General features: G+C 39.8%; 1 protein-coding gene across 15 annotated transcripts in view; it reads right to left on the minus strand.

Moving 5' to 3' along the window:
- Positions 1-25,856, minus strand: part of ppfia2 (PTPRF interacting protein alpha 2) — a 269,017-nt gene that overhangs the window by 163,963 nt on the left and 79,198 nt on the right. Inside the window, exon 1 of one of the 15 annotated variants that reach the window (XM_048157042.1) lies at positions 13,708-13,805. The exons of the other annotated variants lie outside the window; for them this stretch is intronic. The gene's annotated coding sequence lies outside the window, so the exon portion shown is untranslated. Of the gene's footprint in view, positions 1-13,707; positions 13,806-25,856 lie in introns of those variants that run through there. 15 annotated transcript variants of the gene reach the window in all.

A 25,856-nucleotide genomic window follows, 5' to 3' on the forward strand; every position in this document is an offset into this window, starting at 1 on the left:
GCTAACATAGCATAATCAGATTTATTTTTACTAACAGTAATACAGAATTTTCTCCATCATACTATACGTTTTAAAATTAATTGCATGCCATTTATCAACACAAGCCATCCAGCATTTAATATGATATTCTAAAATCGATCTATCTGACTGCGGTGTGCAACAGTGTCTCACAGCAGCCGCTGAGTGAACGCACAGAGTAACATTATAACATCATTTTCAACACTCTCAAATGTATCTAATATGATAAACAGAGCTGCGTTACCTCATACTCATGACCGGAAAAGCGGAAGTGGCACCGGCGACTAGGGATGGGTACCGAAACCCGGTATTATATTGGCCCCGGAGCTAAATTATGAAAGACCGGTGTATCGATAAGCTCTGATGTTAACGGTTCTGCTATCGGTACTGGAGAAATTATGAAGAAAATACACGTACACTATTATTGCTATATAGACATTATCTTGCGAATTCTATCTCGCCAGAGTCACCAGCTGTGTATGTATGCAATAATATTAGGACATTTGTGTACGATGCATTTTTGCTTTCACAATCCAGAAGAGAGATCGCGCTCACGCGCTCAGGAGCTACAGCGCGCGCAGCCGCTCACATGAAAGCCCTTTTTAATGGTGACGATGGAGGAGAGAACTAAACAACTAAATGTCTGCTTACACTTTAGGCCTGTAATATTATGCTTATTTTATTTTTGATTTCGATTTTGGCTTCCAAGGATCAGAAAGAAGATATCTGAGGTAAAACTATTAAAAACTAGCCGCGTTTCGTCTAGCACACCTTCTATTCACAGCTGTGCGCATTCATTCCTCCCTAAACCCAAACTTAACGTCAGAATCAGCACAATCGGTGATTGTTGTAAAATCCAGTCTTTACTGTTGCTAAATTGCAGTGAATGTTTGATAATTATCAACGTTTTAAAACGTTGAAAGCACAGTAATCCGCGCAAGAGACGCTGTTCCTCAGGCTGAATTGTGTGTGCTTGCGCTCCAAAATTGATCGCAAATAGACAAACAAATTACACGTTGGGCTTCAGGTGCATGTCCAAACGATCAAATGCACACAAACATATGTTAAAATAACCGGATTGGAGCGTGTTTAGCTACTTAAACGCAGTTTATATCGTAAGTGTACATGAACAGCTGGGAGAAAATCCGATGTGTGTTAATATCTATTGTCTTAAAGTGACAGCAGTCACCTTCTGATGATTGTGTCATGAGTGTTAATCAAACAAGTAAATGCAAAGAGAAAATCACTCACAGCTCTTCATCTGAATATAGTTAGCTTTAATAAGCATTAATTTATTAATTTATACTGTGAAAACCATGCAGTGTTATTTTACATTTGGTTACTTTACTTCGATTTCTTTTAGGCCTATATTACTTACCTGAACACATGAACAAATGAAAGCACTTTATTTCATTTGTATCTTTGTTTTATTGTATTTGTCAGTTTGTTTTACTTTGTTTCTTTGTTCATGTTCTTACTGTATATTATATAAAACACCAAAAATGCTAGACACCATATAATATAAAGCCAAGTTAATTCAGCTCTTATATATATATATAAACAAAAAGTACCGATAAAAATACCGTTAAAGTACCGGATCGATAAGCAGTATCGGTAAGAGTAGTAATACCATTAAAACGTTAACGATACCCATCCCTACCGGCGACTGTGTCATAATAAAAGTTCTGCTGCTCGTGAGGCGTGTGTTGCTCAATCGCTCCAACGGCCTCGTTCACCTCCCACAAGATTCGGTCCTGCTCTGCTTCATACTACAGTAACGTTAATAATCACATCCATGAACATGATTTCTTCCCGAATCCTATCCCAATTCTTTTCCACCGACCGTTGAGTTGAAGACCACATCAAGCTACACCTTTGTTTTGAATAGGTCTCTAGCGACCTCTAGCGGACAGAAAATCTTACATAGTGCACCTTTAATGGATCAAAAAAATACAGTGCAACCAGTGTAGTCTGAATCCTGAACAAATGACTCTAATGAGTTGGTTCTTTTTAGTGAATCAAAAGCATAAAGTGCAACCAGCGTAGATTTTTGAATGAATGATTTGAATGTAGTGTTGTCAAAAGTACTGACATGTCGGTACTAAAATGTAAAAAATATGACGCTTTGGGCATGGTTGAGCGGATTCGTAAACACCTCTGACTGGCCATTGTGTTGACTGCGGTTGGTACTTTTGACAACACTACTTGAACGAGTTGGTTATTTTTAGTGAAACATACAGCTTACAACTGCAGTACTTAAATGAGGAATCGTTCAGAGGAACTGGAATCAGATCCATTTAATTCTTTATGACTCCCATCCCTAATTTTCAACAATGTAAATATATTCTCTTTATTTAGGTGAACCTCAAAATATCAGAACTGTGCAATAGGCCTAATAGTACTATTTATTCAGTCTTAGTTTGACCTGTAGTGAGGTCACGACACACACAGAGCTGATCCAATCAGCAGTCATATGAATATCACAGGCACACAATGCAAGAACAACTAATGCCCTGCTGATACTAGTTATATTTATCCTTTACACACTCCTTTTCTGTTTTCCTCTCTTTCACATGCAGAGTACTTCCTCCTATCTGTCATTCCTTTCCCCCTCCAACACTCTCCTGCCCTCCGGATGGGTGTTTTGCTTCTCTCTTTCTTTTGCTCTCTTACTGTTGCTCTTATCTGAGGTGATGAGACGGTTCAAATCACACAGAAGCTGCTGTAAAGATGAGAGAGCTTTTAAAATTTAAAGAGGCCATATTCTTCTGAAGCATTTTATTTCCCCCCTGAGGTCCACTTATAATGTTAGTCAAGGTTTCTTGCACAAGAAAAGTTCTAATTTAGTTTTTCAAGACCTTTTCCACCCTCTCGTTGACCCTTAAAGTGCGGTTACATTAGCGAATTTTGACAAATTTTAAGGGGCAAAAAAGGTCCGTTGTCTATTGTCAATAGTGTAGTGATGTATGAAGCACAGCTCATATACCTGTACATGTAGAAGTCACTTTCAAACCAAGGTCAACGCTTCCAAGAGAACTCAAGGGAAATCTTTCGCCCTCACGCAGAATTCTTGATTGCATGGATTCCTATTGAAATGACTGGATTTTGCCAGCGAAAATTTGCCAAACAATAGTAAATGTGAATGCACCTTTAGAATTGATTAAACTACTGTTCCTTTGGGATGTCTATATGTACAGTGCGCAGTGTAAATGAGTACACCCCCTTTGAAAAGTAAAATTTTAAACAATATCTCAATTAACACAAAAACAATTTCCAAAATGTTGACAAGACAAAGTTTTGTATAACATGAAAGTAAGTTTAATAATATAACTTAGAGAACAAAATGTCAGTTTTACTAAAATTAGGGTGATGCAAAAATGAGTACACCCCCAATGAAAGTCTCTGGAGCAAAGCTAAATTTTAGACTACAAATGTCTAATTTAACAAGAATTCAACAACAGGTGAGTCTAATTATTCATTACACGGGTGTCCAGCAGACAATTGACTATAAAAGGGTGTTAAAACCCCTTCCCAATTCATGCTGTCAGCAATGGCACCACATGGAAGAGAAATGTCACAAGACCTGAGAAAGAAAATCATTTCTTTACACCAGAAAGGCTACAAGAAGATCAGCAAAGCTTAACTTAGCAGTCAGAATACTGTAGCAAAAGTGGTACAAACATTTTAAAAAGATGGAACTGCAACCATCTCATAGAAGTTAACACCTCTATACTCTGGAGTGATGAGACCAAGATAAATGTTTTTGGAACTGATGGCTTCCAAACTGTATGGCATCGCAAAGGTGAAGAATACAAAGAAAAATGCATGGTGCCTACAGTGAAACATGGTGGTGGCATAGTGTGGGGCTGCATGAGTGCTGCTGGTGTCGGGGAGCTGCATTTCATTGATGGCATCATGAATTCACAGATGTATTGCTCTATACTGAAAGAGAAGATGCTACCATCGCTCCATGCCCTTGGTTGTTGTGCACTTTTCCAACATGACAATGATCCTAAACACACATCTAAGGCCACTGTTGGATTTCTGAAGAAGAACAGGGTGAAAGTGATTCAGAGGCTCCTGATCTGAACCCAATCGAACATCTATGGGGAATTCTAAAGAGATTATCACTCTCCATCCAGCATCTAGTATCTAAAAGTGGTCATTCTTGAATATAGATGTTGCAAAATGTCGCCAACTTGTTCATTCCATGCCTAGAAGACTTGGTGCTGCCATAAAAAATCATGAAGGCCATACAAAGTATTAGATGTAGTAGTTTTTGTTGTGGGGTGTACTCATTTTTGCATCACCCTAATTTGTGTAAAACTGAAAAATTTGTAATCTAAGTTATATTATTAACCTTACTTTCATGTTATAAGTTAAACAGATGTTATATTAAAAATTATTCTTGTCAACATTTTGGAAATTGCTTGTGTTCATTGAGATATTGTTTAAAATGTTACTTTTGTACTCATTTACGCTGAGCACTGTAAATGACCTCTTTGATGATTGGCTAACCTCAATACATGTGAAATAAGTATTAACAATTCACCAAGTTGAAGGACCTCTGAACACATGTAAATGTGGCCAATCATATACTAATGTGTTCATGGGTGAGATATCATAACGAAAAACTCATCCTATATCACTTCACTTCAAAATAGAAATAAAAATTCAGTTTTCAATAACATAATCCCTTTAAGTCACAATTCTCTTATAGCATAGTAAATATATACATACATTCCCCTCACACGTACACTCATTATCTACATGCGTTCACTCCTGCATACGGGGTCTTCTAAAGGCATGTTTATTCTTGAGTTTAGCAGTTAGCTTGCACGGGTCCTTGCTTTGATATGTTTTACCAACGTGGCCTGAATATTATTCAGCAATAATGAGCCCCATTTAAAGCGCATTAGCATCTGCTCTGCCAGAGCGCTATGCTTTGATCAAACGGAAACACCAGCGCTGATTATTTCATAACGGAATAGGAAACTCCCTTTTGAGTCTTTCCAGCACAAGCCACGTCAGAATAAGCTGGCAGCTCTGTGACGTCAAATGATGCTTTGAAAGTTTCCCAAGAATCAAAATTGCTTTGTGGCTTGTAGTCCATGTGTGTTAGCTTTGAGGCTAATGTATACAGCATGCTACAGTACTCCTAAGACCTGCTGCATGAAGCTAGTAGTTGAACAGACTCTGAGTTTCAGAGTAGGTTTAGAGTTGACAAAACCATACAAATCCAACCGGGTTTGATCCTGAGTTTGTGATTAACTCTGGAGCATGCTTGCAAACAGCCATTAAACACAGAGAGCATCATTTTGATTCACTTCTCACTAGAGAGACGGCGCATTCCACTTCTCTGCTGAAGACTGTGCAACAGTAAGTTATGTTATGAAAAATATCATGAATTTAAATGCATTTACGAGGCAGGAATAAACACTGAGTTTAGAGAATTTGAGAAGGCAGCTGAATGAAAATATCTGACTTTCAATGCATGTGTATCATCTTCATTTATAGGTTCACAAAGAGCTCAAAAGAATTCACAGTAGCTTAATATGTTTGAAAGCTTTATATGTTAAAGCTTGTCTTTATATATTTACATTAATTAAAATGCAAAGTTTAATATTGTCAATTTCACTATCAACTGCTTTAAATTGGAGCGAGAGATACAGGGGGAGTGGCTTTACTTCATCAGATATGTCACTTTGCTCACAGCTGATTGGTCCAGTTTTGGTTTGCGATCTCTAACCCAGATTAAAACCTGCTCTGGAGTAAGTTACCTGTGTAGCATAAGTTACCATGACGGTTAACACCAATAAAAACCAATCCACTTTCTTCAGCCTGAAAAAACAGAGTTTGCTCAAACTAATCTCAAACTTAAATGGGTAGGAACTGAAACAGGCTTCATGCAACAGGCATCTGAAAAACTTCAGCACAAACACACATTTACAGTCTCTCTTTCTTATGGAAATCTGCAAAATATTAATGACTCATCTTGCATACAGGGGCGTACACAAATTTTTGTCCAATCAAATTCTCTCTAGAACAAGAATGTGCCTCCCGCTAATACCAAGTAGCTATACCAGTAGCAAGTAGCTAGATTTTTACATTTTCTGAGAAAATTGCTGTTTACCACTAGCATGTTGTGGGTCGTTGCCAGGGTGTTGCCTTGTGGTTGCTGAGAAGTTCTGGGTCATTTTTAGTCCATTGTTACTGTATGTGGGTACTAAGTCTCTATGATGTTCTGGTCCCTTTTTCAACTTAAAGGATTAGTCCACTTTTAAATACACTTTTCCTGATAAATTTACTCACCCCCATGTCATCCAAGATGTTCATGTCTTTCTTTCGTCAGTCGTAAAGAAATGAAGGTTTTTGAGGAAAACATTCCAGGATTTTTCTCCTTACAGTGGATTTCAATGGCTACCAATAGATTGAAGGTCAAAATTACAGTTTCAGTGCAGCTTCAAGGGCTTTAAACGATACCAGATGAGTAATAAGGGTCTTATCTAGCGAATCGATCGGTCATTTTCGAAAAAAATACAACCGTTTATGCTTTATAAACAAAACATCGCCTTGAACGTACTTTCCGCTTCCGCATTCTTCATAACGCTTACGCGGAATGTTCTACGCCTTCCCTATTCTACTTACGGAATGAACGCGGCGCCAGTTTCGTTTTTTTCCGTAACTTGAATATATAAACTTGAATAATCCTGGAATGTTTTCTTCAAAAACCATACATCATACATCACTACACTATTGACAATAGACAATTAACTTTTTTTTACAAGCAAAATTTCAGCAGAAACACTCTATATCCCACCCAAACTTCTTTTTTTCTATTAGATAATAGTGTTTGTCAAACCATTTCATGGGCACTCTTGTGCCACACTGAAAGAGACTGAGTGGGTCTGTTGATAGTTGTGGACATACTCTTGGTCTCTTGTGCTTGATGACACTCTCTCTCTCTCTTCTGCAACCCTATCTCTCTCATCCCAGGCTCACTCTTTCTCAGTCCTTCTCTCTCTCTCTCTCTCTCTCTCTCTCTCTCTCTGTCGTGACCTAGTTAGCAGGGGCTTGTCAGTCATACAGCTGTGTCATTCCTTTTTAAATGCTTTAGGCTCTCTGTTCTGACCATTACACATATGCGGCAGTGCCTGTCTTCTAGAACTAACTCTTCATATTCACATTTTCTGCTGGATGACTTCATAATATTTATTTTTATTCAGAGAATATGTGCATGCATTTGTCACTCCCAATGACTTATGCGATAACATTGGAATGTTCTAGAACATGTCTTCATGTGCAGTTACATTTTATAAATTTTTTTCCACACTTGACAATCTCCAATGTTTTTATTGGCCAAAAAACTGTAATTCACATTATTTTCTTGAAAGCTAATTTTTGTCCACATTATTTACCCCCATTATTTAGCTGATTTCCCCTTGAATATTTGCAGAAAACAACGCAGGCCATAGTGTCACTCAGCAGTATTGTAAAGAGATGTCACTAATGAAAATATCATTGGGCTATTTTTGTTCCTCATATCCTCTATTTGATGACAATGGCAGAAATGCATGGCCACATTAAGTTCTGGTGATATGTAACAATTAAAGAAAAAAAGTACTTCATTTCAGCTTGCACAACAGTCACTAAGCTTAGTAGATTATATGATTTGATTCGCTCATGTCTGAAAAAAGGGACCATCATTACTAAATTGATAATTCAATCAAGGTGGCCAAGACAAAGTAACTCTTTATTCACTAATCAAAGCCAAATATCCATGGTTCTGAGTAACTGCATTTTATAAGTGCACTACAGTTCAAACATTTCTGAAAGAAGTCTCTTGAGTTCACAAATGTTGCATTTATTTGATCAAAAATAGAGTATATTGTGAAATATTACAATTTTTAAAATGTAATTTACAGTATTCCTGTGATTCGAATAGGCTGATTTAGTGCTCAAGAAACATTTATGGAAAAATCATGCTGCTTAATATTTTTGTGTAAATTCTTTGATGTATAGTTCAAAACAACAGGATTTATTTGAAATAGAAATCTTTTCTAACATTATAAAAGGTCTTTACTGCCACTTTTGATCAATTTAATGCATCCTTGCTGAATAAAAGTATTAATTTCTTTAAAAAAAAAGGAATACTGACCTCAAACTTTTGAACAGTGGTGTACATAAATGTATTTCTGTCATGACAACTCTTGGGAGATTGGTATGGTAATGGAGATTGGCATGGTAATGCATATGGCAGTGTTAATTTGGTCTTGGTGGAATAGATCTGCTACGCTGCTGCGGCAAAGCAAGTACAGAGACTTACTACTGCCAATAGATTCACAGGCATGCTGCTGCTGCACATGTAACATAAGCTGTTTTTTTACCATCGGGCCGAATGGTTTTCATTGTGTAACCATTCTATTCCGTGCCGATCTGGGCCAGCTGGTATGGTTATGGTTTCATTTTCCACTGTGGGGCTCTTTGGAATGTAACACAAAAGTGTCAATCATTACCTTGGTAACACAACAGTTTATTGAGATGTAAATAATGACCGCGTTATGGAGGATGATCAGATATTTCTTTTAATTTTATTATTAATTTGTGTCTACGCCATTCAAATGGCGCACTAAGCCAGCTACAGAGAAACTTGTAGCCTGGCAACAGACAAGTGACCAATCCTGTGTGCCGACGTCACGGATTCTACACGATTCAGAACAGTTAGACAACCGTGCCGAGAATTCCGAGCCAAGAACTTTTTGAAATTGTGCTGTGCCGAACCAGGTTCAAGTGGAAACACAACTGGAACCATTCCTTACCATTCTAAGAACCGTTCGGCCCGACGGTGGAAAAGCGGCTATACATTAATTAACCCCCGTAGCAGATCTATACAGGTGGAGCTGGGGAAGGTGTAGGGTTTCTGAAAGCACGCTGCAGACTGCTAACAACACCACTACTGGTATTTTTTTATTTTTTTATGTTGAGCCGCAGCTCAACATGCAACAGCAACCGATCAGCTGTGCTATGTAGATAATGACGTAATCGCTACCAAATGAGTTAACCTATAAGCCTGTGCCATCTAGAGTTTCATGCCAGAACTAAAAACATAAAAAGTGCGTTTAGATTCCATATAATCAGAAGCACGACATGGAAATAGCATTCACAGGTTCTACCCTAATCACAAAGATCTCTGGATGCTTTCTGACTTGCTAAGCAGAGGGTGGGCTACACCCATGCAGACAGCACAAACTCCATCAAACCGCTTAAAGCACACACATACCTATGCAAAACACAAACATATAAGGAATGGACATGCATAAAATGTCCAAATAAGAACCTATGGAGACAAACAGTAATTAACCTCCAGAATTAGAAACTGCTCTGAGCTCATCACTGTGGGTGTGACCCTTGAGATGTCCCTGCTGCCGTCATTACAGCCCACCCTTGCTAAATGACTGCAGAGCTGCCTCATGCACACATCTTTTACTTCATTCCCCTCTCCACCAAATGGCTTTTAATTAAATCTTAAGGCAAAATTATTACCATAAATGATACATCTCATAACGCCCACCACAGGAGACTTAAAGAAAAGTAGGAGTCGATGATGCCTTGATTTTTTTGTGCTGCTTTTCTAACTTTCTGAGGTTTTAGTTACACTAATTTCTTTGAATGTTACTTTTGCATGACTATTTCATGGAAATCTGCAATGGAACTCCATTTTGATTTTGAAAACCGGCATCTGTTATCATGGGTCAGCAGACAAACAAGGCCCCCTAATGTGTTGCTAAAGTGATTTTTAGGGTGTTGTTATGTGGTTGCTAGGATTTTATGGATACCATAATACTTTTTGGTAAGTGTTCTCTAGATAACAAGAGTGCATCCCCAACAGGATGCAACAAGAACTAAGAAATGGGTCGGATTAATAAAAATCTTCTTAAAGAAGTTAAGAAATTTTAGACAAGATAAATTCTAAGAAGTTCGTCAGAATGTAATTTTTCAACACATTTCTTTAGAAGTTATCAATTATTTTCTTAAAGGGTTAGTTCACCCAAAAATGAAAATTCTGTCATTAATTACTCACCCTCATGCCGTTCCACACCCGTAAGACCTTCGCTCATCTTCGAAGCACAAAACACTGCTTCAGGAAGCATCGGAGCATTATGAATCTTTTGTGTCGAATCAGCGGTTCGGAGTGCCAAAGTCACGTGATTTCAGCAGTTTGGCTGTTTGACAAGCGATCCGAATCATGATTCGATACGCTGATTCATAATGCTCCGAAGCTTCCTGAAGCAGTGTTTTGAAATCGGCCATCACTAAATAAGTCGTTATTTTGTTTTTTTGGCGCACCAAAAATATTCTCGTCGCTTTATAATATTAATATTGAACCACTGTACTCACATGAACTGATTTAAATATCTTTTTAGTACCTTTATGGATCTTGAGAGAGGAAATGTCATTGCTCCCTATGGAGGCCTCACGGAGCCACCAGATTTCAACTAAAATATCTTAATTTGCATTCCGAAGATTAACGTAGGTCTTACGGGTGTGGAACGGCATGAGGGTGAGTAATAAATGACAGAATTTTCATTTTTGGGTGAACTAACCCTTTAAGAAGAAAATGACTGCATGGTGTTTCTTGCTAAAACTCACTGATCAACTCAATGAAAACACCCCAAAAGCCATCTTTTTGCTCTGCCTGCAGATTACCTTAATAATCATAATAGTCATGCACACTACTTTTGACACAACTGGCTTAAAAAACTCCTTCCCAAACTGAATCTTGCCCTGCGTCAGATTCACAACAGAAGCATGTGAAGAGATGTGCTGTCAACAGAAGAGCCAAGAAAGGGGAAGATGCGTCTCCATCTTGAGTAACTCCATTACTGAGACACGTTTGTAATCGTGAAGGGGAAAAGAGGTCCACAATGCGACAGGCCCCCAAGAACAATCTGCAAGAATCCCTTTGTATTGTGTGGGAACATTCTAGGACTTCATTTCCATTTTTAGTGGGATGTTGCTGCATATTTATTTAATCAAAAGGAATCCCCCTGCTGTATCTCCGCCCTACGTGAACAGAGTGAGAGAGCTGAATAAAAAAGAATCCGCTGTCTCTCTTCCTGTCTCTCTCCTGTTCCGCGCTTCCAGAATACATCTGTGAACACAGCTGCAGGGACATTCACAAAATCATTGGCTGCGTCCAAATTCCCATACTTAGCATGTACTGAATATGATTTGGGTGTATTTTTAAAAATGTACGATTTGAGGAACAAGGACTGCAGGCAGCTTCTATCTAATATGCACAATCAAACATGATTAACCAACAGCCATCTGTATGCTTCTGACCTGTCAATGAGAAAATGAGAGTTTCAACACAGGGAAGACTGTGATGTCCTATGAGATCTGTCTACAGCCATGGGCACATTCAACCAGAAACAGAATCAGAGGCCTGACAGCCAAATATCAGACATGTTTATTTATATCCTCCTCCTGTGTTAAGGCATCGACTTTGTCTCTGCTTTTCCTGGGGCTTGGTTTCTGTTATATCAGTCTCATTCACTGACAATTTTCTGTTGATACAAAGCAGAGTCTTCTGATATTATTGGATGGTCTCAATAAGATAAATACTGTGATAGTGAGAATATGAGTGCAGGTGTGTCAAAAGCATAGGGAGTATACTGACAGAGAATTGACTGCATATATACATATATGGGAATATTTCTTAATTTATTACAAAAAAATTTTGAATGCGAGTTTCAGAATGCGAGTATCTTTTACATGTTGTCATATGGATGTATTATTTTACTGTTATTTTTAAAAATGAATGTCGATTTATTTGGTCATTTGAAAAGTGATTTAAATTTTTATTTTTGAATTAATAAATTATTAACAAATTCCTTTATTTTATATTGACACGTCAATCGACGTCAATGAACTAGCGGCGACAAAAGCCTACTGTGTTGTCGCTTGGCGCCGACTGCGTCTCAGCCAAAAAGCTGCACTTGAACACACCAAAAGGACTACAGGTGACTGCCAACCAGTGTTGGGTAAAGTTACTTTTAAAAGTAATGCATTACAATACTGCGTTACTCGCAAAAAATAGTAACTAATTGTGTTACTTAGTTACTTTTTATGAAAAGTAATGCGTCACATTACTTTTGCGTTACTTTTTCTCTTACTTTTTTTCTTGTTCTATTTTGGCAAATGTTAAGGCCCTTTCACACCAAAAGTGAAACGAATAAGGTTATTAAAATGAGATTAAATACATAAAGTATATTTCTGTAATTTAATATAATTAATTATTACAGGTTTGCGTAAAATTCTGAGATTGTATTTCACTGTTTTTATTCATTTTGAGGAATACTGAATGTTTTCGTGCAAGTGAGATGAGTAAATATATGCTCACATTTAGTCTAGAAATACAATAATCATCACGTTTACACAGCACACACAACACCTCTGCATTTTATTTCTCTCAACATGGGGACAGGAGAGCTGTCAGTCAATACATGTGAAAAAGTAACTTGCGTTACTTATTTGAAAAAGTAACTTCGATATTTTGTTATAAATTGAAAAAGTAACTTGCGTTACTTATTTGAAAAAGTAACTTCGATATTTTGTTATAAATTGAAAAAGTAATGCGTTACTTTACTAGTTACTTGAAAAAAGTAATCTGATTACGTAACAAGTTACTTGTAATACGTTACCCCAACACTGCTGCCAACTACCACGTACGTTTAGTGCCAGCGTATAAGCAAAGACTATAGAATAACACAAGATGCGTCACTCGTATTGTTTTGAATGGGAGAAAGTGTAACGCGCAATATGGCGGAATAAGTCCTGCCTTCTAAATAAGAGCCAATCGCCGACTGGTAAAGTCATCGCGTCACTGCAGCGGCCGTTAGAATCACCGGTTTCTATAGAAACAGTCAGACGTTTAGGTCTGCGCATTTAGGTCTGCGCATGCACATTAGCTTGATCCAGCCTGAAAAATACAGTTTTTTTGTCATGATTCGAGATTTTAGAAAATAAATTTATGAGCCAGTTGTTGTTAGATTTCATTGGTGATTTCAAATATGAAATTTAATCATAAGGTTGGCGAACAGTTTTGGAGAATTTGATGTTTCCCCATTCAAAGAGATTGCATGATGCCCAGGATGCCCGAGAGGCGTTTCAAAGATTGCCGCCGAGTGAAATGACTTGTCTTAAAGGGACTTTGGTATAAGTAAATAGCTGTCTACAACAGCAGGTATCAACAATCTATATTGGTTATTCAAAAAGGGAAAGTGCAACTAGGACTGCAGATACAAACCATTTTGAATATCAATCATGTTGATCACTTTCTTTCTTTCATAACCGTCTCAGTTACAGTGATATTTCCAAGACACCCCCTAGGAATGCCACACTTCTCACTGAAAAATGTATTCATTTCTTCGAGACGGCAGATGAAGTAACAAACGACTCCCTTATCTGAAGTAATACATTTGAATAACTATAGTGTCTGGACCACTGACACAATGAAAATAAACTTAATCCTGCTTAAACCTTTTAACCTGTATGCCACCTGTGCACCAGCAGGGGAATTACAATCAGTTCCTCGTAGAGGTCGTTTTTAAAGGTTACAGGTTGTAATGATTATGCGGGGGTCTGTAGCTAGAGGTGCGGTAGCAGCAGACTGGCGCGGTGGAGTACCTGTGCACTGATTACCCTGACGGCAGCTGTGGTGGGCTGCGGGCGGTTGGCGTTGGATGTACGAGTCTAACAGCTGTGCCCGCTGTGGGTGGGCAGAAGTCCTGGCGATGAAGAGAGCCAGGCTGTAATTATCACAACACAGGGGCTCAGGGAGAAAGAAAGAGAGAGAGAGGAAAAACAAAGAGAGACAGACAAGCACAGTAACCAAAGACATTAATGTTAACTTTACATCCTGAGTATTCATCACAACTATCTGGAATCAAGCCCCTTGCTGTGATCAGGGACATACCATGTATGAATTATACAGAAAAAAAAAAAAACAATTATTTAATATAAAGGGTCATGAAACCCTAAAACACACTTTTTGAGATGTCAAAAAATGTCACATAATGGCAAGAGATTTTCCTTGTTCATACTGGATTGTTTTGACTCAACGGAGTTTCGACTCAAATGAGTTTCATTTTTTATAGTTGCAAAAGGAAAAAACACTTAAAATAATATTTTGTCAAGCCTGATATGAACCATTTTCGTAGGTGGGATTTTGCTGATGTATTAGTCTGGATGTTTTTAGTCATTCGTCATACGTTAGGTGTTGAAGCAAGAAGCACAAAACATGAGCCTCTCAACATGTATCAAATGTCTTAAAGGGATAGTTCATCCAAAAATATTTTTTTCCCCCCTAGAGACGTTAAGTATGTGGCAATAATGACAGTAGAAGCTGTTGAAAGCTTCACATTGGTGCATTTGCATGTCTGAAATACAGTACGTGGCCTTCAAAGCGGCTGCAGGGACAAAGTATTCCAAAAATTATTTTCTTATAAAAGGTGTTCACGTTTAGAGACTAAATTCAATCCATTTCCACTGGTTTTATGGATTTCATAACACTCCTGATGTTAGGTTTTGCAGTGCCAAATGATGAGCAAAGGCAACTGTATAGAAACGCAGATGGTTGGTCGACTGAAAACCGTCTCCATTTGAATCTCCCGTTGTTATTTAAGTATTCCAAGCAGAGTGTTTGTGACATCATCATCTATTTATGGCTCCGAAGTGAGGCAGTCAGAAGTTAAAAGGTATCCATTAACGGCCAGCTGCGTGCACAAAACATCAGCTCCCATTCTACGTCTGTGAATCAGTAATTCTATGCTATTCATAGACCGGACATGGCTGATTGGGTTAGCAGCACTTTGAGACTGATCAAATGTGTAACGCTATGGCTTCTATCGATTACATAACCATAAATTTTAACAAAAAAAAAATCCATAATTAGCCTAAATAGAGGGCTTTCAAGTTAATGAGTTACTTTGTACAATCTTGTAGCATTAGCCATCAGTCCATATTTCACATAACATGTTATTACTATGTTATAAATTGATAATATCCTATTAATAGACAATGAATTGCAAAAAAAAGTGGGTCATGCTGCAACATAAAACATTCAGTTGGTTTGTAATGGTGAAACGTGTACATGGATGACGTCAAGACTTCCTACTCAGCCAAAAAGGTCAGATTTCCTAACACTACTAAGTAGCTAAATGGATGTTAAATGTAATCTTAACACAATATTCTACATCATTCCTGTTCAAATGGTCAAGATGTCTGGTTATACATCTTAAAGGCTTTATTAAGCCACCATAAATCTAAATCTAAATCACTGTTAAACCTGTGAGTCACTGAGCCTATCAGTTGAGGATAATCATAGAATCTGTCCTTATATGGTGTACAAATGAACTTTAAAGTAAATGCTTTATTAGAACGGCATGACCTAACTAATTTACAACAAATAACCTATATCAGTTTACAAGACCAAGATACAGTGGACTAATGGATATCGCTCACATACAGGGGTGTAAAGCATTTGAGTGATTGTACATCATTATTATAGGCTACTTAAAGGTGCCGTAGAACGTCTTTTCAAAAGATGTAATATAAGTCTAAGGTGTCCCCTGAATGTGTCTGTGAAGTTTCAGCTCAAAATACCCCATAGATTTTTTTTTTAAATAATTTTTTTAACTGCCTATTTTGGGGCATCATTAACTATGCGCCGAAATCTCTCGCTCCCTGCCCACCCGAGCTCTCGACTATAAGTGCAGTTATACAGTGCATAAACAAAGTTTACACAGCTAATATAACCCTCAAATGGATCTTTACAAGATGTTCGTCATTCATGCTGCATGCATGCATCGATTCCTGTGAGTATAGTATTTATTTGGATGTTTACATTTGGTTCTGAATGAGTTTGATAGTATGCTCCGTGGCTAACGGCTAATGCTACACTGTTGGAGAGATTTACAAAGAATGAAGTTATGAATTATACAGACTGCAAGTGTTTAAAGATGAAAATAGCGACGGCTCTTGTCTCTGTGAATACAGTAAGAAACGACGGTAACTTTAACAACATTTAACAGTACATTAGCAACATGCTAACGAAACATTTAGAAAGACAGTTTACAAATATCACTAAAAATATCATGTAATCATGGATCATGTCAGTTATTATCGCTCCATCTGCCATTTTTCGCTTTTGTTCTTGCTTGCTTACCTAGTCTGATGATTCAGCTGTGCACAGATCCAGACGTTAATACTGGCTGCCCTTGTGTAATGCCTTGAACATGAGCTGGCATACGCAAATATTGGGGGCGTACATATTAATGATCCCAACTGTTACGTAAAGCGATCCATTTGTGTAGGGAAAAAAAATCATGTTTAACAAGTTATGAAGTAAAATATCAAGCTTCCGCCTGACCGCCTTCCGTATTCAACTTAGGAAGAAAGCGCAATTCCTCTCGCAGTTCAAAAAGCTTACGCTAAGTCCTACGCCTTCCCTATTCACGGAAAAAACTTAACTGACGTGACGCCAGTTCCATTTTTTTTGTAAGTTTAATACGGAAGGCAGTCTGGCGGAAGCTAGATATTTTACTTTATAACTTGTTTAATTGATTGATTTTTTTTTTTTTTTTTTTTTTTTTTTTTTACAGAAGGCTTTATTAACCCGCCAGAGCTGTGTGAAGTATGTTTATGATGGATGGATGTGGATGGAGACACTTTCTTCAGCTCATACTCATTGATCCCACTCACTGCCATTATAAAGCTCAGATGCATCAGGATATTTATTAATATATCTCAGATTGTGTTCATCAGAAAGAAGAAAGTCATATACACCTATGGCTTGAGGGTGAGTAAAACTTGGGGAACTTTTCATTTGAAAGTGAACTAATCCTTTAAGAGATTTTTCATCTAAAAATAAGTTATTTATTCACACATCACATCCTTACAAACTCATATGAATGTGTCACTATCCATGTTCATTCTACAGAAAAGAGCAGCCAGGACATTCTTCAAGATAACTCATTTTGTTTTCCTCACAAGAAAGTATGTTATGGAGCTTAGGAACAATATGAGGGTAAAAGTTTCATATATTGGGTACAATTATCCTTTAAGTATAATTTCTTGTACCTTTACCGTGACATCGATACACTGAGATTTTGTCGCCAGTATGAATGCATGATAAAAAAAACTCTGGACTCTCAGGAGGACAGTGAACAGAAAGAGCTGTGGAGCGCAGCGGATGATATCTGCAGGGCTTTCGTTCTCTCCAGGCTGTCAATCACAGCTTGATGAATGCCCGTGGGATGTGGCCAGCCACTTCCCATCATGCCTTGCAGTCATTCATATGAGTGGCCAACTGATAACAGAATGAAGTAGGGAATGAAGATGCCTGTGTCTATTTTGGTCCTTGCCCAAGTTTCTATTTTAATAAACGCTGTCAATATGCACACGGCGAAAGACAGAGGGCTCCTCACTGCATTATATATAAAACATAAAAGCAGGCATTTCAAGAATGGATGACAAACACAAGGAACTTCATAATGTATTTCTCTGGAAAATAAGCCTTGAGAATCATTATGTAGAAGATTTGAGCAAGAACTCACTGAACTCGACTTGTTAATTAGATGCATATTTAATTTAAGCTATTTGTGTAGGAACACAACACTATAATGAACTGTTGTTGTTCCTGTAAGAATATACAGCATCCATGTGTTTAGATTGTATTAGTAACGTTTTATTGAACGCGCTCTCAGGCCAAATATATTTTTTCATAATTGTCAGGTTGAGGCAATCAATTTGGGGTCAACCCAATCTTTTGAATGGTAGCGTAAATAAATATTAATTGCAATTTATGCTGTCTAAAACTAGGATTTGATTTTGTTTTAAATAAAATAAAAGCTATATGTTTCTGGAAGATCGAGTATATAAAGTTGATCTTTTCTCATGGGCAATGTTAAAAGGCTAAACAGTTTTTTCAGTTGCCCATTTTTGCCTAAAATAAAGATGAGGCTTAGCATAGTGTTACGGATCCCTTGTTTCCCTGGACTCCATTTCCCAGAATCCTCCTGTTTCTTCACCTGCACTCACTTCCCTCGTCAGCTCCCCATCGTCACTCATCACCAGCACCTGGACTCTATTGTTAGCACTCCCTTTATATTGCACTCACTCCCTTCACTCCTCGTCCGTCTTGAATGTTGTATAGAGCGTATGTTTGGTTCTCCTTGCCTTTTGTTCAGTAAAGATTACGTGTGATTGTGGAAATCCGTATCTGCCTCTTCTCTACACCAGCATACCGTAACAGAAAGACGGACCCAAAAACGACCGGATTTTCCACAAGGGAAAAAAAATAAATAAATAAATAATGGAGACTTACACCGGCTCCCTGGATCCAGCTCCTCCAACGCCTCTCACCCTGACAGCCAGCGATCGCCTTATCGGGCTCCTGCAGGTAGGTCGTTCGCTGGAGAGGTATGTGGAGGAGTTCGTAGAGCTCGCTTATTTGTCTGACTGGCCTGAAGCAGTTTTGATCTCCCTGTTTCTGGATGGACTAGATGATGACACCATCCGTTTTAGTGAACCCGATTATCGTTTCTCCTTAAGCGAAACCATAAATTCCATTTTATGGTTAAATGATTCCAAATTTATCGTGGATTGGGTTCAGGATGGGTGTCTGTCTCTAGTCCATCCAGAGACACGGTTGGCCGGGCCAGTCAGTCAACCTCCGGCTTCCTCCGCATACCTTTCCTGCGAACTCCCTGCCTGCCCCATGCTGGACCCACAGTCCTCTACTGGGCCCAGTAAGCGGAGGAGGAGGAAGAAAGCGGCTCCAGTCTCTTCAGAGCCCGCTCCAGTATCTCCAGAGCCCGCTCCAGTATCCCCAGAGCCAGCTCCAGTATCTCCAGAGCCCGCTCCAGTCTCTCCAGAGCCTGCCGCTCCATCCCTGTGCGAGCTGCCAGATGATGCGGCCTGGCTAATAGACTTTTTCTCTGAGCCAAGTTCTCCAGTCTCCGCCGAGCCAAGTTCTCCAGTCTCCGCCGAGCCAAGTTCTCCAGTCTCCGCCGAGCCAAGTTCTCCAGTCTCCGCCGAGCCAAGTTCTCCAGTCTCCGCCGAGCCAAGTTCTCCAGTCTCCGCCGAGCCAAGTTCTCCAGTCTCCGCAGAGCCAAGTTCTCCAGTCTCCGCAGAGCCAAGTTCTCCAGTCTCCGCAGAGCCAAGTTCTCCAGTCTCCGCAGAGCCAAGTTCTCCAGTCTCCGCAGAGCCAAGTTCTCCAGTCTCCGCCGAGCCAAGTTCTCCAGTCTCCGCCGCAGAGCCAAGTTCTCCAGTCTCCGCCGCAGAGCCAAGTTCTCCAGTCTCCGCCGCAGAGCCAAGTTCTCCAGTCTCCGCCGCAGAGCCAAGTTCTCCAGTCTCCGCCGCCGAGCAAGCAGCGCCAGTCTCCGCCGCCGAGCAAGCAGCGCCAGTCTCCGCCGCCGAGCAAGCAGCGCCAGTCTCCGCCGCCGAGCAAGCAGCGCCAGTCTCCGCCGCCGAGCAAGCAGCGCCAGTCTCCGCCGCCGAGCAAGCAGCGCCAGTCTCCGCCGCCGAGCAAGCAGCGCCAGTCTCCGCCGCCGAGCAAGCAGCGCCAGTCTCCGCCTCCGAGCCCTCAGCTCCAGCCGCCGCCGAGCCCTCAGCTCCAGCCGCCGCCGAGCCCGCAGCTCCAGCCGCCGCCGAGCCAGCCGCTCCTACTATGAACTGTGTGTTTGTATCCTCCAACCCAAAGACTGTTTTCCCTCCCTGCCTCCCTCTCCCGCCTCCTTCCATTTGTCTCTACACGTCACCTCCACCTCAAGCCCCCTCGCCCAGATCTCCACCTCGGACCTCTGGGCGATTACCTACACCCTGGCTCCAACCTCCCTCGTCTCCACCGTTGCCCATCAGTCCTCCAGCCTCACAAGTCTCCATCCTGCCCCCGTTCACACCTTGGTCCCTCGTCAGCCTGCCCTCCCCTCTGGACTGCACTCCTCCGTCTCCGCTCCGTCCCTCCGTCCCTCGTTTCCAGTTGGCTTCCTCACTCCCCCTGGTGTTCACTCTGTTGTCTGTCGTCTGTGTTCAACTGCGGCCTTCTGGAGCCCCGGCTGCGCTTCGGTCGGTGGAGCCGCTGGTTCCGCCATCTCCCGCCGGTCCTTCAGCGCCGCCTGGGCTCGGCGACAATTCGGCTTCGGCTCCTGACCCGCAATGGCCGCCCTCGGCTCCTGACCCGCCATGGCTGCCCACGGCTCCTGACCCGCCATGGCTGCCCACGGCTCCTGACCCGCCATGGCTGCCCACGGCTCCTGACCCGCCATGGCTGCCCACGGCTCCTGACCCGCCATGGTTCTTGGACCTGCCCTGGAGACCTCCACTCCAGTCTACTCCTCCCCCTGCTCCGGTTTGAGGTCTCCAGGGCGCCCGCCCCCCTCCCGGTTGTTACATCTACGGCGCGAGGACGCGCCTACCGGGAGGGGGAGGTACTGTTACGGATCCCTTGTTTCCCTGGACTCCATTTCCCAGAATCCTCCTGTTTCTTTACCTGCACTCACTTCCCTCGTCAGCTCCCCATCGTCACTCATCACCAGCACCTGGACTCTATTGTTAGCACTCCCTTTATATTGCACTCACTCCCTTCACTCCTCGTCCGTCTTGAATGTTGTATAGAGCGTATGTTTGGTTCTCCTTGCCTTTTGTTCAGTAAAGATTACGTGTGATTGTGGAAATCCGTATCTGCCTCTTCTCTACACCAGCATACCATAACACATAGATCCCTCTTTCAATTTAAGTCTGGATTTTTCTTCTCATTTTATTGTCTGCCAGGAAAATCATAAGTCTGATGACATAGAAAAGCAATAGCACCGACCTACCACCATTATGTGGCGCGATTTAAGGTATCATTCATGCATTTAAACATTAAAAAACGTCTAGTCAAAATTGATTTAGAAATGTATAAGTTCAACACAAACAACGTTTAAACAAATACCAAGCATGATTTTATGGTTTTCCTTCAACCTCTCTGTTTTTCTCTCTCTCACTCTCTTAGCATGAAGTGTTCATGTGGCCTACGGGTCGAGTGAAGTAGGGCACAAACAATAACTGACGATCACATCGAATCATGTGCTGCGATGGAGGAAACCAGCTGACTGCATGAGCCCAGAGGAAGGAAAGAGAAAGAGTCAGACGTAAGGAGGGAAAGAGAATGAGAGAAATGGAGATAAGAATTTATTCATGTGTTTCTTGCCTTTCACTTAATCATCTGACTTTCCACAAGCCCATCAAACATCCCCGTATCCTAATGGTACATTCCATGACAATCCCAGTGCACTGATTGGACCGTAAGAGATTGAATGATGATAAATGAAGAGGACGTGTATGATTTATGATGGGGGACTCAGTAAATTGACATGTTGTGTCTATCTAATGAGTCAGTTGCTGATGAATGCAATAGGACCATTACACCACACCAACACCATTCTGCTACAGAACACCCACTTTTCGCCATCTAATCAATTCTCGATGGATAAAGCAGAATCCTGCTCTGTTTTCTCTGACTGAATATTCAGCTACACATTTAGAAATAAGTCACATTATGGAAGTGAGAATGGGTGGACAATGGCGTTTCACATTAAAAACGGCTTGTGAAATTGAAAAATCTATTTTCTAAATTCATGCTATAGATCTTATGGTGAACAATTCAGATGTGAATATTTTACTTCTTTTTTTTCTTTTTTTTAGTCTTTTGACCTTGAAATGTTTAATCAAAATGTAATAACTGAATTTTCCAATCATTTAAGTCAGCTTAAAGGCTCCTGAGTGTTCACCTGCCTCTGCTTTGGAGTGCAAGACCCACATCTTTAAATCCAATGGTTCTTTTAGGGTGCGTTCACACTTGTCATGTTTGGTTCGATTAAAACGAGCCCTGGTGCGATTGCTTTGTTAGTGCGGTTCAGTTGAGCATGTGTGAACGCTGCCATCCGATCCCTGGTGCGCACCAAACAAGCGGACCGAGACCACTGGGATGGGTCCGCTTCCAAACGAACTCTGGTGCAGTTCGAATAATATATGAACGCAACACGGACCAAAGACATGTAAACGAACCAAAAAACAGGAAGATGAGGCCCTAAAAAGGACAGAATCCTCACGCATATCGGTTTTTCTTGTCATAGTCGTGAATTTGCCCATCACAGGCATCAGACGCGTGTCTCCACGCAGCAGATCGTTTGTGTGTGACGGAGGGATTCCCGCCGCTGTTTTGACTTCTTTGCACATTTTATAAACTCTTCACGGGTTCCCAGCTGGCCAAAATACCATCATATGCAGACTACGCACACACAACAAGCGCATTTACCTCAGCACACAGCATTGTTTTGGATGTTCGGTAAGTTCCGTCTCAAAATAGGCAATACATCATAAAATCCGACCAATCAGGTTGTGAATTTATGCCTATGCCTTTAGGTTCGGTATCTTTTGGTTCGGTTATAAAATTGTCAATCTGAACGCTAATCGGACCAGGACTAATTTTTTTTTTCTTTTTGGTCCGGACCAAACGAACTGAACTATAAGTGTGAATGCACCGTTAAAGGGGCTATAATGTATGTAGAATTCAGAACCCCTTGTTATTAGCCACACTAATGGCTATTAAGTTAACTGCAGCCAGCAAGTTATTGCTCGTGCTCGCACTGTAGTCCACATGTAACATACAAGAGATTGAATATGATTGAATGCCTCAATATACTCACAGCGGTGCTCTTTTTCGTTCTTTGCTTAGAAGCAAAATTTGGAAATTGCAGAGATATACTGTTAACAAACATCCCGAAGTCATCCACGCTGATGAAATTAACATTTAAATGAATATGTAAATATGTGCTGTGCGCTTTCCTCTCAATAACACAATAAACACACAACAAAAATGAAAGCGTTGAGAAAACAGCAGTTAAGAAAGCCTTTGATATAGCAATGTGGATATGTTCACACCAGCTCTAAAGGTCCTTGCACACCGAGTCTGAAATTTTTGTATGCCATTTTTCATATTTGTTGTCCTAAAAATTCGTCAAGCACAGAAAGTCTGTATTAATTGTATAGCGTATTAATTAATCCATTGCGAGAAAAAATTCACAAAACAATACAAAATGGAGTCTTCAAGCAGTGAGGATGATTTTGTTGTCCTTTCTCTTCTTAAAAAGAGAAAAAGAAAGAGGAAATATTAGGTCCATCCAATCCTGCGATTGCATATTGTTTAGCTAACTTGAGCACAATACTGTATAATCTTTCATAAGTCAGTACCTACCATCCTGTTTTCAAAGCTGTTCCACAATCATATTTTCTGTCTCTTTGCATTCTGCACTTTGTTTGTCACACAGTGCTTTGTGCTGCTAGACGAAGTGGATCAACTTGTCAGGTGCCATTCTGGATTTTGGCGTTCGCTTGTACGGTGGCTCTGAATTGTCAAAACATCTCTCAAAATGCTTTCAACGGATGCGAAAAAATGCAGAAAATCAGATTTTTTTTTTTTTTATGACAAATGAAAGTTTCGGAGGCAGTGTGTAAAAAGGTAGTATTTATTTTGAAAATTTTGGACAAGAATTTCTGACTTCTGTGTGCAAGGACCTTTAAATTCACCGGCATCATGTCGACAGATGAGGTAATTAAAAATCACAGTTATGATAGGTTGATTATAAAGTATATTTGAGACTATAGACTATATCGGTCTGTCTGAGACTATAGTTTGAATTAATCAAACTATTTTTTTGATTTTATGGTACAGAATAGCTCTTTTTGGTATTAACATTGTATAAACATTAGTTTCATGTGTCATTGAATGGAAAAGAGGTTCTCTGGAGCGTGCGTAAATGTCTCATCCTTTTCATTTTCTCTGCAAAAAAGTAAAACATAAAAACATAAAAATCAGTCTAAATTTATAGACAACCTATAGGAAGGAAGGTCTCGTTTTTTTAAGTTTCTTTACAAGCTGTTCACGCATTGGGAATAAAATGCAATTAATACATGAAAATTCTTACATACTGCCCCTTTAAGAACTGCTATATGAAAGTTTTTTTGGGGAGACCAAAATATTTCTTCAATAAAATTACTGTAAGAAAAAACCCTTTGGAACCTTTAGTCCGCACCCTACGTTTTCTTTTTTGCTAATTCATTTGGTGAGAACAATTTCATTCAACCAATTTCAACAAATCTTCATTCAACACATTACCTGACATTTCGGCACAAGAAAAATATCAAAACACAGCATCAACATTATGCATTCAGGCCAATATGGTAACTTCAAAGAGAGAAATCCTTCAAGGAAAACCTGCTCCCACTGACAGTTACAGAGGGATGGTGCAGCATCATACGAGTAGCTGGAGGGTAATCTAGTGAAGTAAACGAATGAACGAACAATTGAACAAATTGTTATTTTTTCTTTGTTTTACTGGACACTGAAGGGTACCAATGGGTGTTCTGAGAGTGGACTTATGGTCCTTTTTTTCTCTCTTTCTCATAAACTTGCTGACCCAGACTCAAAGGTGGCATTGATGTGTGCACACCACTTTGGCCTGATGAGTAAGCAGAACTCAACCGCACAGACAGAGGACAGGAGTCCAAGAGACAAACTGAAAAAGCAACACAGGACATGAAAACAGGGGAGACTAGACAGCTGTTCAACCCCAGCAGCAAAAACACCCTACAGGGATCGTAATTTAGTAGACTTTAACTGACCCTTAGAATTAAATGGGCTGTGCCTATAAGACTGCCATGTGATGGTTCATCTGGTGTTTAAAAATAGCATCCATCTTACTTCCTTCTTATTACTTCAAGTAACTGGTATAATCATCATCATCATCTTTATTTATCATTATTATTATTATATTAAATATGGGCAGTCATATGTTAATTACAGAGCAATAATCAATATATTTTACTCATGTTCACATTTCTCAATCTGTTATTATTTTGTTTTTTTGTTTGCATAAATTATTATGACAATAATCAGAAAAATAAAAATAGAAAAATCAGAAATGTAAAAAAAAATATGTGTGTTAATGTTAAACATTAAAGAAAGTTACGTTTACACAGTACAATGAAGTTTAAAAAATAAAAAATAAATAAATAAGAGTTAAAGTGCCCCTATTATGGATTTTTGAAAATTACCTTTCATGTAGTGTGTAACATAGCTCTAAGTGAATGAAAAAATCCTGCAAAGTTTTAAATCTAAAAGTGCACCGTATATAAAGTTATTGTTTCTCAAAAGTAAGAGTCGACTCGGAGTCAATTAAACAAGTCGTTTGTAAAACGAATCCCAAGCCGCTTCGTTCTGACGTCACAACGAAACATTAGCATATTGCCCACCCACTTACTGCGCATGTAGACGCCAGGGAAAATTCATTCAAATACTGAATCTCAACCTGTAAGTATGATTAATAATCGTTGTTTATATTTTCAAGTGATTGTTCAAAATTCGTAGTTTTGTATGTTATGTTGTGTAACGTACACACTAGTCTGTCTGTCTCCTGCTAACCAGCTAACTCACGTTTCTGTAGTTCTGCTATTCAGATGTGGGTCCAATATTGTCTAAAAATATGTCGATTAATGCAGCTTGTCTGTCTTATTACTTGGAGTAATGATCAAGGATGGAGCACGACTTTTGTTTACAAAGTGTAATGCATTATCAGCTATTCATATTTGTGCTCGGCTCATCGACACGACAGCCAGTGCCACAGTTCCTCAACAGACCGTCCATACCGGCGTGATGAATACGATCCTCAACTGGATGGAACTGAAATAAATGCTTTGAATGTTGCGATCCTTTCAGACTTATGATAGCAACC

This window comes from Megalobrama amblycephala, linkage group LG14 (genome assembly GCF_018812025.1).
Source record: "Megalobrama amblycephala isolate DHTTF-2021 linkage group LG14, ASM1881202v1, whole genome shotgun sequence".
NCBI classification, from domain to species: Eukaryota; Metazoa; Chordata; class Actinopteri; order Cypriniformes; family Xenocyprididae; genus Megalobrama; species Megalobrama amblycephala.